This window comes from Cupressus sempervirens, chromosome 1, assembly GCF_028749045.1.
Source record: "Cupressus sempervirens isolate cs-2001-9-10 chromosome 1, ASM2874904v1, whole genome shotgun sequence".
Classification (NCBI taxonomy): Eukaryota; Viridiplantae; Streptophyta; class Pinopsida; order Cupressales; family Cupressaceae; genus Cupressus; species Cupressus sempervirens.
This window is the reverse complement of record NC_143118.1, coordinates 796,852,724-796,865,737: the sequence shown is the minus strand read 5'-3', so window position 1 is coordinate 796,865,737 and position 13,014 is coordinate 796,852,724. Positions and strand designations below refer to the sequence as shown.

General features: G+C 32.5%; 1 long non-coding RNA gene across 11 annotated transcripts in view; it reads left to right on the top strand.

The window, feature by feature from the left end:
• The first annotated feature begins 282 nt into the window (after window positions 1-282).
• LOC149580280 (uncharacterized) overlaps window positions 283-13,014 on the top strand; it is a 191,278-nt gene continuing 178,546 nt past the window's right edge. For all 11 annotated transcript variants that reach the window (XR_016353479.1, XR_016353477.1, XR_016353473.1 and 8 more), the window contains exon 1: window positions 283-493. This is a non-coding gene — a long non-coding RNA (uncharacterized LOC149580280). The remainder of the gene's footprint in view (window positions 494-13,014) is intronic.

The window sequence follows — 13,014 nt, the reverse complement described above, 5'->3', positions numbered from 1 at the left end:
AATCCAACAATCAATAATCATTCTACATACACTACTTTAACAAACTTTGAATAAAAATATAAAATAATTTTAATGTTATAGAACAAGCTATCTAAAAACCAAGAACAACAAAATTAAAACGTTTACAATTTTTTTTAAATGCCCAATTCCTCTAGTATTAATATTGACCTATAAACTACCCACCTCCTAAAACCTTATACCTCCCACCTCCAAAGTTTGCAATAACACTTTGATAAGTAAAAACACAAACAATTCCATTAAGAAAAAACAAAATTTCCAAAGTGAATCTTTCCAAACTTAAATAGATTTTCAGTAAAAAGCAAGCACAACACTTCAAAATCCCCGCATAAATTCACATGATTTTCAGATGAAAAAAAACTTGCTCAAATTAAAAGAAAACCATGAATGCAAAGCGCAGAGCTCAAATGCAGCAGCATACGAAAATTAGGCGCAGCAAAGCCGAAGGCAGCACCATCAAACACAGATAGAACTTGTAAGGAAGGATCACTTACCTGTACTTACCATAATTGCTTAAGTAGAGACCGAATTCTAGATTATTTTTAGCTCCTGTAAATGATGGAGATGGCAGAATTTGTTTTAATCTTTAGTTCTTTGTTCAATCTTCATGTCAAAACAAAAAGTACAGATTATCCACATTCAAATTGGCCAATAACAAGGTAATTCTGCTACAGGTCACTGAAATTTCTATATAGTACTATCTGTAGTTTAGGTCAAAATGTCTAAAAATAGTTTAACCCAAAATTTCTTGTAGAGATCTAGGGTCCTCGTAACGTGCTTAAGAGTAGTTAACTCTTTCCCTTTTAGTGGATGATATTTCAACCGCGCCCAACATTGCCTGCAATTTATTCTTTAGATAATCCTAATTTGTTACTAACGAAGAAAAATCTTTCCAAGAACCAAATACAATTGATAAAAATAGAAACATGGAAAAGAATGATAACTGATCCTAGGGCATTTACGACCTAACGAATATGTTTTATTTCTTAAAATTATGGAAAGCAATTCAGTGAGGCTTCAAATGGTTTTGGATCTAAGGCTTTCGTTCCTAAAGAGTCCTCTGTCGATGTTGATCTTGTTTCTCCTTTCGACTCTATTTTTGTACGTGCCAAGCGTTTGCAGCTAGGGTTTCTCCTTCTCCCCGTTATAGCCGTTGCCACTGTAGGTGTTGCTTCTATTGAATTCGTTAGTTCTTAAGGTGCCTTGTTGGGTTGCATTTAACCTGGGGCGGGGGTTATTAAAAGTGGTGAATCCCCTGCGCCCCCTGTTCAAACCAGAGGGACTGCAGGGGTTTTCTCCACCCCTGGGAATGCTGAGGAATATGTCTGTGTGCAGCCATCGTGCCGTATGGACTATCTGCATCTCTCGAAGGGAAAGTCCAATTCGAAATATGTCGTCTTCCTCTTTGGATCTGGTTGTAGTGCCAGAGGTTGGTGTCTTTTAAGGTTCTTCACTTCTTTATCAATATATCATTCATCAGGGTTCTTCACTTCTCATCAAAACATCATTCTTTAGGACAAGTCTTCACAGAACTGTTGAGCTTATCTTGGGTTTTTCACATAAAATTGAAGGAAAAATGGTCAAGAAAAGAGGAAGGAAAGAAATAAATGGAGCCGTGGAATGTTTTTCAAGGAATAGTGAATGCTTGTTTCCGATCCCCCTCTTGTTCTTAAAACATAAATTCAATTCTTAAACATTAGCTACTCCACTAAAAGAGGGGAAGATTCGGATTTATCCTTTTTCCTAATTGAAAGTTTGTACAAGAATACTCTCTTATTAAGAAATATGTGCTAAAAAATAGAATTTGATGAGCTACATGATATCAACTTTGACAAATTTGAGGGGCCATGTGATAGCAGTTATGACAAATGGTTTCTTCCAAAAATTTTATTTGTTCCAAGACGATTGCATTTGGACCTTTGTGGCGGTCTTTGGTTCCTAGATATAATGAAGACATTTTTTTAGTAAATGAGAGTTGGGTTTTACTTAGAGGTGAAATCTAATTTTTAGGCCCTTAATTTGGGTCAAGTTGTTGGGTTTACCTTTAGAATATTGGGAGATTGAGATTTTGGATAGTATTCTAGATCTTTTTGGTCAATTCACAGTTGGTTATCAAGTTGAGATCTCAACTATTATATACTAGTTTCTACATGTATATTAAGATGGAGAAATCTTTTTTTATTTTGGTTTTTTCATGTCCAAATTTTGGGTTTTTGAGAGAACATATTATGTTTGAGGACTCATTTGCAATTTTTAAATTGTGTCATAACACAACCATTATTTATCTACATAGAAGTGCAAAATGGGGATGTAAGAGATTGTGATAAGGAGGATTATATTCCGCCTCAATCATTAGGTAGACATCATGGAGGGAGGCTCATTAAAACGTTAGGAAAGAAAAATGTGGTGGATTGTATTGTAGAGGTTAGGGATGGCTCTAGTGTTGCTAAGAAACCTAATACCACCATTCAAAAGTCCTATGGTAGGGTTGTCTCTACTTCTATTTGATCTAGTTGTTAAAAAAATAGAAAAGATAATTGGAGACAAGCACTGTGCCTAGAAGTCGGTAAGATTCAAAAGGAATCACATGTATTAAAAAATTTTCTTCACTTGAATGCTAGTTAGTTTTCCTCTCTCACTCGTCGTAAAAAAAAAGACATTTTGTTAGAAGCGCCTCAAAAAGAAGCAAAAGTACTAGATTGTTCTAGGATTAATTGAACCGTAAGCAATTTTAGCATGAAATAATATAGCAAAGCGGTGGGTAGTTTTTAGATCTTGTTGAAGCTCTTTAGTTTCAAGTCACTTTAATTGGCTCAATAATGTGTGTGTCAAGTCTTAGCTACCTAGTTTTTGCAAAGTCTTAAGGTTTCTTTTTGGTTTTTGTAAAAGCTTATAAACAAATCAGAAAAAATTGGAAAAGTGTTAAACCCTAGCTTAAATAAACTCTGGCTCAATTTATGATTTACTAGGAACCTATTAAGGACTAGTAACATAACATGTAAAACAGCTAAAGTTATGACTTTCAAGCACTATAGTACACATGTACACATAAAATGTAGGCATTTGATTTTTTTTCAAGTATTGTCATTCTGTAAACAACTAATCATTTTTATAACTATATATTTCTAACCTAGATGACAAAGAAAAAGAATTCACCATATTCTCCTATATGAATAATATTACACATTTCAAGTAAGAGTTTGTCACATACTAATCATTCATGTATGCAAATAGTCACAAAGTCACATAGAGGTTATTATCATTCCAAAATTAGAAGTTAACATATTGATTAGCTCAACCATACATCAATTGTACACATAATGAATAGTTCATACACACATTAAAAGTACCATAGTGAAAACTCATTCATTTTACAAGTAATACAAATGTAAAATGTTACTAATATGTTACAATTTGTCTTTCTTATTTATTTTATTTATTTTTGCATTGTGTCCTTTCTACCAATCATAAGCATAAAAAAACTAGAATTTTTGTTCAAAATCTCATCCCCAACATATCCCTAAAACTTGAGCACAAGTAACTCAGTTTATGTAACAATGACCAATACATTATGTCTAAACAAGTTAGTACTAAGCTCATTATGTGTATCCAGTAATATACTGATGATGTACATATTGTAATCTTGATATAATATTATGAATTGTTCAATTTACAATCTAATTTTGGTGATAAATTAAATTATGTGTAAGTTTGTATGCATGTGTGTAGATGTTTTTGCTAGCTAATTAAATTATCAAGAAATTTTAGTCTTCAATATTTCTAGTAAATTGCATACTTTTATTTATCACATTTGTTTGCACATAACAGATGTACACTTACATGATTTGTAATGTCTTTGATAATAAAATTCGGTCAACCATAGGTTCTAGTGAATGTTGATAGTTAATATAAGTCACATTCTATGAATGTGGTCATTACTTCAACATTCGTGCAACATGGGTTCAATCAACCCCTTTTGTTTGGACCTATGTTGTAGTGAACCTACTTTCTATGGATCTCTCCCCCAAACTATTCTGATTTCTCTGGATTCTTGGCCTTCAAATCTCCATTCGTAGGTGAAAATAAATTTAGATTTAGGACAGTACTACTTGAAGAGGTCTTTTCAATGATAATGGTTTTAATATATATTGAATTTATTGCTAATTTGTCTTTTAGTATAACAAAATATAGGATTTTCACTATATCAACATTTTTATTGAACTCTTATAAAAAAGTATCAAACTAACTAAAAAAAGTTATGAAAATATCCACACATTAGGTTTTATTGTCCTCTTTCAAAAAAAAAAAAAAGAATCTCAATACACAAAGTGCATGTTGTGTGTAAAGGGACTTACATCTAAATTACAGTTTAATTGACTACAAAACTTAATAAAATACAAAATATTCAACATAACTAAATGAAACTAGTTGCAATCACTAGATACCAGAGTTAAAACTTATACTCAAAGGAATTACATTTTAATCCCTTTTAGAAATAAAGTTACGTGATACAAATTGAATGACACTCTTGAAAAATGATGTTTGTTGTTAAAGACTAGTTTTCAAATGAGATGAAAATATATATGCAAATCAATTTGAGACAAACATGTTTAGAATCTATACACAAAATGTCACAAATCAATAGTTTACATCATCTTGAAATTTTTAACACTTTAGTGGCAAGAGATGTACAAATGTAATTTTTTCTCTTTTTCAAAATGATTATTTCAGTGTTGAAGTTGGTTAAAAGTGTAACCCAATACTATAGAATCTCTTGGTCAAATCTTATTTTGTGGGGAAAAATTATAAGGTAAATGAAGAGAAGAAATCCACCCCAAATTTTAATTGCTTGCAAGATAAAGACTTTATGGTGAGGGTTGATTTTCGAACTTTGAATGTTAAATTAAGCCTTTGTGGTAGAGGTTGATTTCCCACTCCTGGAAGAAATTTGTAATGAAAAATGAGAGAAGAGTAGAAATGTATGGTCAATAGTGAATTTCAACCCTTGATGAAATCAAACCTTCATGATAGTGGTCAATTTTCCACTCTTAAGGCAAAACTTATAAAGTGACATGAAAGTAAGGAGTGGGAAAAAAAATGAAAATGATGCAAGGGAAAATTATGGAGGCAATCTAATTAAGGTGGCAATCTTAATTGAATGGGAGGTCAGCTAGATTGAAGAGTGAAACTATCAAATATACAAAAGAAGATTGAACGTAACCTTTCAAATACAATTCAAAATGTTGATCCATCAGGACTAGAGTAGAGCTAATACTTGTGAATTTGATCCATTGGGAAGAAATTTGGGAAGACAAGATACAGTGTTTACTCCTAGATCTAACAAAGTCATAAGTAATACCCCAAATATGATCTTTTGAAGGTGTAACATTAGATTAAGATGGTGCAAATTTTAATAGAACTTACACGAATTTTGGGAGGAACCCGTAAAGTCCTACTACCCACAACAAGAGGGGGATTTTATATGCACAAAGGTGGGGTGTTGATCAAATTAGTGTAAATTCAATGAAAAAACATTGATTTTCTGAAATTATTAAGTCAATATCAAACCAAATTGAAACTTGCTTCCATGAAATGCACAAGTTGGGATGAGGATGTTAAAGATTGTAAGGTGTAAGTTTGAAAATCATTTATAAGAATCTGAAATAACATCACATCTTGATTCCTTTTAAGTTCTTGGTGAAGATTTGTAACAACCATTGTCTTATAGAATAATTTATTTATATTACAAATGTTCTCTCCAATATATGAAGATGATCATTGGAGATGATGTTTGAGAGAGGACATTAAGATGAGAAGGCTATATCAAGGACAAGTTCAAGGGAGGGATTCAAAGTCAGGGAGGAAGGAGAGTTCAAAGATCAAGCTTGAAGGAATGAATTATTTCAAGATCAAGTTGTCATGAAGGAGGGACATAAGAACAATTTTGAATTCAAGGACAAGAATAAATTTGAGTACAAGATTCAAATCAAGACAAATTTAAAGAGCAAATAAAATGGAGAAGTTCTATAAATTTAAAAGATTATTCTGGTTGCTGTAGTTCAATATTTACTAATTACACTTTACTTAATCTTACTTAGGATAATGCATTGCATAGTAGTTTTTATATGAGGCACCTAAGAGTTTGCACCTATATTAGCACATGGTGTAGGAGAAATTCCACTTTAGGTGGTGATAGTTATTAGCACATTCCACTTTATGTGTGCGATCCACCTTTAGTTTGCATATCACATTATCATCCTATACATGTTGCACATACGTCAGTCCATAATAGAGGATGATCCACCTTCAGTGACTTCACCTTGCATAGGTAATAACTTATCCACTCCTTATCATAGTCTCTTATTGTCTTTCCTATAAGAATGACTATTATGTACATTTTGATTATGTTCATTATCAATAATATCATTCTTGCATCTTAATATAATTATCTTATCATTCTCTTTTGGACATTATTGTGGTCTTTCACTTGATCATGATGGTATTTTAGAGTCACTTAAAACTCTAACATGTTGGTGTAACTAAATACTCACTAATTACACTTTACTTAAGCTTACTTAGGATAATACATTACATAGTAGTTTGCGTATGACAAACCTAGGAGTTTGCACCTATATTAGCACACGGTGTACGATAAATCCCACTTTGGGCAGCAATAGTTGTTAGTAAATTCTACTTTATGTGTGAGATACACCTTTAGTGCACATATCACATTATCATCTTCTTCATGTTGCACATATGTCATTCCATATTAGAAAATGATCCAACTTTGGCTAAGATGTGATTCTACCTTGTATAGGTGATAACTCACCAATCCTTATCATAGCATCTTATTGTGTTCCCTATATTACTAGACCTATTATGTACATTTTGACCATGTCCATTATTAATAATATCATTCTTGCATCTTAATGTAGTTATCTTACTCTTTCATTTAATCTAGGGGATATAGAATCACCTAAAACTCTAGCATGGTATCGTAGCTCTTAAGGTGTGAAGACAATTTCTCAAGAATAATAATTTTGGATCACTTCATTAATGGGTGAAAAATAAGGCTATTTGGGTGTCATCATTATGTAGTGTATTTGGAGAAAATTTGGGGTTTTGTGTTTTTTATTTTGTGACTTTCTATTGCAAGTCAAAATTGGAACTTGTTGGTGCAAATCACAGGCAGGTATCATATTTAGAAGGTCCACAAACCCTTAAATCAACTTTTGTTTCATCCAAATAAAAAATTAGAGGCTAAAGTAGAGCCATTTAAATTTTGGAGGTGTGGCAGTGGTGATTCAAAAAATAATAATTACAGAGACAATTTTCAAATAGTGATATCTCAGTCATCTTGACTCCTTTTTTGAGCATTTTTTTTGGTTTTGTGGTGTAATCAATTTTCGATCTCAACTTGTAATGTGAGAAGTATATCATTAATAAAAATATAGGGTTTTTAATTGCTTTAGAGAAAGGGAACTATAAGCAATGGAGTGAACTTATTCTCACAAGAATCTTAGTGAGTATTATCTATTGGGAAATTCTCATAATCTATTGCACTATTTATATAATGAAGTTCCTTGTGATGGAAATTATGTTATTTAGAGAATGTTTCAAGATAAATTTTTTAATATGACATCTGAGGATGTTGTTGATGTCTTTATGGAGTCATTTGTTTATGTTTGGGATCCTCGTGCTTTTTGGGAGGTATACGAAGATCATGATTCTTCACCATCTCTTAATGCTCCTCTTTTCAACTCCAATGTGCCATTTCATTCTCAAATTAGAAAACCCATGGTCATAATCCTTTGGAGGAGATTGTAGATGTTTCAAAGGTTCTTCATTCTAGTGGGTCACTGTAAGAGATATTTAAATCAAGATCACACTTTTATCTCTTATTGGCAATTATAGTGAGCCATTGCAAAAGAGATTATTTTTTCATCTTGATTGGGATTCCTATTTGCCAGATAGTGGTGCATTATTTGTGGAGTCTAACACTTCAGATTTGGGTGGTTTTCTCACTTTCTCTTCTTTATGAGAGATTTATTACATTTCTTGATTTGGGTTCCTAACTTGGGCTTGTAATGAGGACCCATTTTGCATTGTGAGTTTAAGTATGTTATCCAAAGTTGCACTTAAGGGGGTGTTGGTATAATTAAATATTTTCACTAATTACACTTTACTGAAGCTATAGTGCGTATATCACAATGCACATATCATATTATCATCCTCTAAATGTTGCACATATTTCTTTCCATCATAGAGGATGATTCACCTTTGGTTGACATGTGATTACATTTTGTGTAGGTGATAAGTCATCTACAGTCTCTTATTGTCTTGCCTATTTAAGCAAGCCTATTAGGTGTTAGTTTGTGGTGACTGATTAGGGAAGTATTGTACATACTTCATAATTCTTTGGGGTTTGGGCTCTATTTTATCAGGATTTTGGGATGACATGTAATAATTAATTATAACCCGAAAGTGGCAAAAATACTTGTATAAAGGGCTTAAGATTAGGAATATTTCATGATGTGTGATGCAAAATTGCTTCTTGCGGCAGTATTGAGCTATAAGGGATTGCATATTGTAATCAAGTTGTAATTACCAGATCATAATAACATTGGACTTATTGTTTGGTGGACATAGCCCAGGGTTTGGGTGAACCATGTTAAATCTTGGTATCTTGTATTCACTTCTGTGTGATCTATTATTTTTTGATATTGTTTATATTTGCATGTAATTGTTATTTCTGTCTAAGGTTAATCCTAACATTAGGTACATTTTTAGTATGGCCATTATCAATAATATCATTCTTGCATTTCTAATGCATTTGTCTTACCATTATATTTTGGAAGTTATCTTGGTCTTTCACTATATCATGTCCCTTTATTTCTTGCCTTTGGGAGGATGCTTGCATATGGATGGTGTATGTAGTCCTTTGGCGTATTGAGTCCTCTATCCATTCATCCTATGTATTTTCATCTCTATTTTTAGAGGGGATTTTTTTCCATGAGGTTTTGTCCCTTTTTCGGCATTGTGAAAGACTTATTGTATTTTTTGCATTGCATAAATGCATATTGTACATGGGTGCCTAACATGACCAAGTAGTCGGGCCCCATATTGCATTGTGAGTTTAAATGAATTCTCCTAAGTTGCACTTAAGGGGGTGTGTTGGCGTTAATTAAATATTCACTAAGTACACATTACTAAAGTTTTAGTGCACATATCATAATGCATATATTGCATTATCCTCTACATGTTGCATGTGCTTCATTTCGTAATAGAAGATGATCCACCTTTGGTGGACATATGATTACATCTTGTGTAGGTCATGATAAGTTATCCATTCCTTACCTTAGGCTCTTAACACTTTTCCTATATAAGGGACCCATTATTACATTTTGATTGTTCATTATCAATAATATCATTCTTATATCTTAATGCAATTGTCTAGTCATTCTCTTGCAGAATTTATCTTGGTCGTTCATTTGATCATTTGATCTTGGAGGTGTTGTAGAGTCACTTAAAGCTTTAACAATCTTAATCATGAATTTCCTTTGGAAATCCAATATCAATATGAAGGACCCAACATCATGAGGTCCAACTAGGTCAACAAGACTAAGACAATATATCTCAACAATAATTTAAGGAAAAGATCTCCACAAAATTGAAAGATGCAAGGAAGAAGAAAATTCATGAAATGAAGCAATTTGGGACTTTAAACCATCCCAATAAATAATAGGATTAAAATATTGTTTCAAGAAATATATTTTGATTGTGATCAAATAATGAGATTTACAAGATAAACATGTTGTATAAATACTTTTGGAATTGATTGTGTACTAGTGTCTTTCATCAACCTTTCAGATCACACTTTGTGATATATTATCAGGATGCAAGAGAGACCAAGGAGAGAAAAATGATCACAAGGTGTGCTCTAAGATGTTGATGAAAAAATTGGCAGATAATCAATTCCAAGTATTTATGCTACATGGATGGATTGTGTAAATTTGATAGATCTCAAACATATTAAGATGGCTCCCTTTCATCTTCAACCATTTGAAGGTTTCCAAGTTGACATGTCAAAGTTCATCCGACCAAATTCATCCACCAATGTACATGTGGAAGGCATTTAATGTATTAGTACAATGAATTTCCTCATTGGTTCATCTTTGAAAGGATATTTATTTCAAAGAAATATGAAGTTTCCTAATGACCAACATTTAATATTTGTAGGTGGTAGTAAAAGAAAATCCCAATTATAATTGCTTTGAATTATTGCCTATTAATCTTGAAAAGAACTAGGCTGTTGGTTCTAAGAGTCCTATGTAAGGCTTAGTCAATTCATTTACAATAGAGGCTTTTGTGGATTTGTTGCCAAAATATTGCCAAAGTGAATGCAAATTAATTTAAGTGGAGTTAAGATGCGTTATTTTGGAGTGTTGCATGGTTTCCTGTTCCTCGCTTACTTAGACTTTGTTAATATTTGGTAGCTTCTGTCGGATAACTCTTTGGATATACATGTAATTATATATAAGATATATTTCTATGTGAGATATAAACTTATTATATGTGAGAAATATATATATATATATATAACAATAATTAAGTTTATATAAATTAATGATCTGATTATTGAATAGACATACTCAATATAAATGAAAAGATGTTGCAAATGAAAAACATATACCTTGAACAGGCAATGCTATTACATATGCAACAATCTTTCAAACTAACATGATATTAGAGCAGGTTCGGTGCTAGCCTATGATGTTTCCAAAATGAGGAAAATTGCAGTGTCTAATATAATATTTGAAGTTGTCAAACTAAACGTCTACAACCACTTCTATATTCCAATCAATCTTACATATACTGTGCATAAGAAGTAACACCTATATAAGGAGTAACACCAAGATGTTGTGATGCAGTCGCTTCACTCTAACGAAGTAGGTAGGCATGTTGAGGGGCCTGCGTAGCGCAATGTGTAGTCTGCGTGGAAATTATAACTTTAGAATAGGGTTTGGGCAATCTTCAATGCGTTGTGAAAGGTTTATTTTCGAGGAGATTGGGAACCCCGCATAGTGCCGCAGATGTTGATTCATATGTTTTATTTGGTGATCGACGTTGGCTTCAATTTTTTGGCCATGCTTCTGAATGATGATAATGGTAATGTGAAGCACGTTTTGGACAGTGGAAATTTGTGTGCATCAAACTTGTTTCAGATTTTGACGTCACTGTTATTCAAAAATAAGGAAGGAAATGACAGTGAAATATATATTCAATAATAATAATAATCAAACACAATATGAATAGAGGGATTATCGAACTCATCGTGCACTGTCGGGAGGAAACAGGGAGGAGATATAGTGGTATCAATTGGAATGATTAACAAAATTGACAGTCAGTAAAATATCACGTACACCGAGCGTTGATGGAGAATACAGAAAAGACACTTATTGTCCACATTAGCCTACAATTTAGTAATGAGAGATCATAGTTCCTTGATTGAAGGAAAGGTTGGAGCTAGCATGAGGAGAAATAGAGAACCCACATGGAAGGATATACACTGTGGGAACAACAACTAGATAGTAACGAAGAAGGAGATGGTTTGCAAAGTCTTTGACTTAGAGCAGAAACAAAAAGGACATTTGGATTGATTGAATAACACATACGAAGACCACAATTACTTATCATTGCAAAGAACAATATATCGTAGAAGTCCCTACCATTATCCTCTAGGATAATATGTATACTGCGAAAGATAACATATATTTATAAAAGGCCCGTGGGACCACAATTAGGGTATCTTTGTATCCGCACAAGTACCAGGACATATGGAAGGTCTTTTGGGATTTGGATACTATGTTTGTTAAGAGAGAACAATATTTTGATATCGAGGGGTGATGTCTAAGAATTCATTAAGAACGATCAACTTAGAATAACATAGAAAGGGAAATGAACTTGCCAAATTATCATGAGGAGATATATTTGGAAGTGGTGATTTATTGTTCTCTACGTCAACCACTAACTATCCTAACATATAAAGGAGTTGTATTTAATATAAGCAAGAGCCTGCATCCGAAATCAACTCAATAAAAGGTGAGTTTATGACATTGTTATTCCTTAATATTCAATTTTATGCATAATATTATATGACAGAATACTAATTAAATTATTATTGAAAGGATGATTCTAATAATCCACTTAAATGAAATATGTTCAAAGTATATATTGTTATTAGAAAGATTCTATTTGAGTATGATATTAATATCTCTCTTTTTTTATGAGTTATTTGTCTTGATCTTTTCTTCCGAGAATGTTCTTGCAGAAAAAAGAGGGAGATTAAGATTCAGAGGGAGAAGACTAAGAATGTTATTTAGTTAACCTTCAGTGAACTCGATCTTCTTGATTAAGAGGGAGTAAACCATGTTGAGATGGTTTCTCTAATGATCAATAAGTTGTCACAGTCAAGAGGACTGTGACCATGTGATATTTTTATGGGCCTATCCCCTGTGTATATCATGAGGAAGTGACGACTTCCAAATGATCATTACTTGTATTTGGGAGAAGTTGTTATAAGGTGACGATCTTACAGTCAACTTGTATTATGAGATCTAATAAATTGAGTAAATGGTGAATGTCTTGTATCTCAACATTCAGGGAGGCCATTACTCTTAGAGTACTTGGTATTGATATTCTGGGAGGCCAATACTCTTGATATCAAATGTGATATCTAAATGTTTTGAGTAAGTGGTGAATATCATTGATATTCTGGGAGGCCAATACTCTTGATATCAAATGTGATATCTAAATGTTTCGAGTAAGTGGTGAATATCATTAATATTCTGGAAGGCCAATACTCTTGATATCAAATATGATATCAAATCTTGTTTTTTTTTGAGTACTTGATGAATATTGGATGTTGATATTCTGGGAGATCAAGACTTTTGATATCAAATGTGATATCTTATCCAGTTTGAGTAATTGATGAAT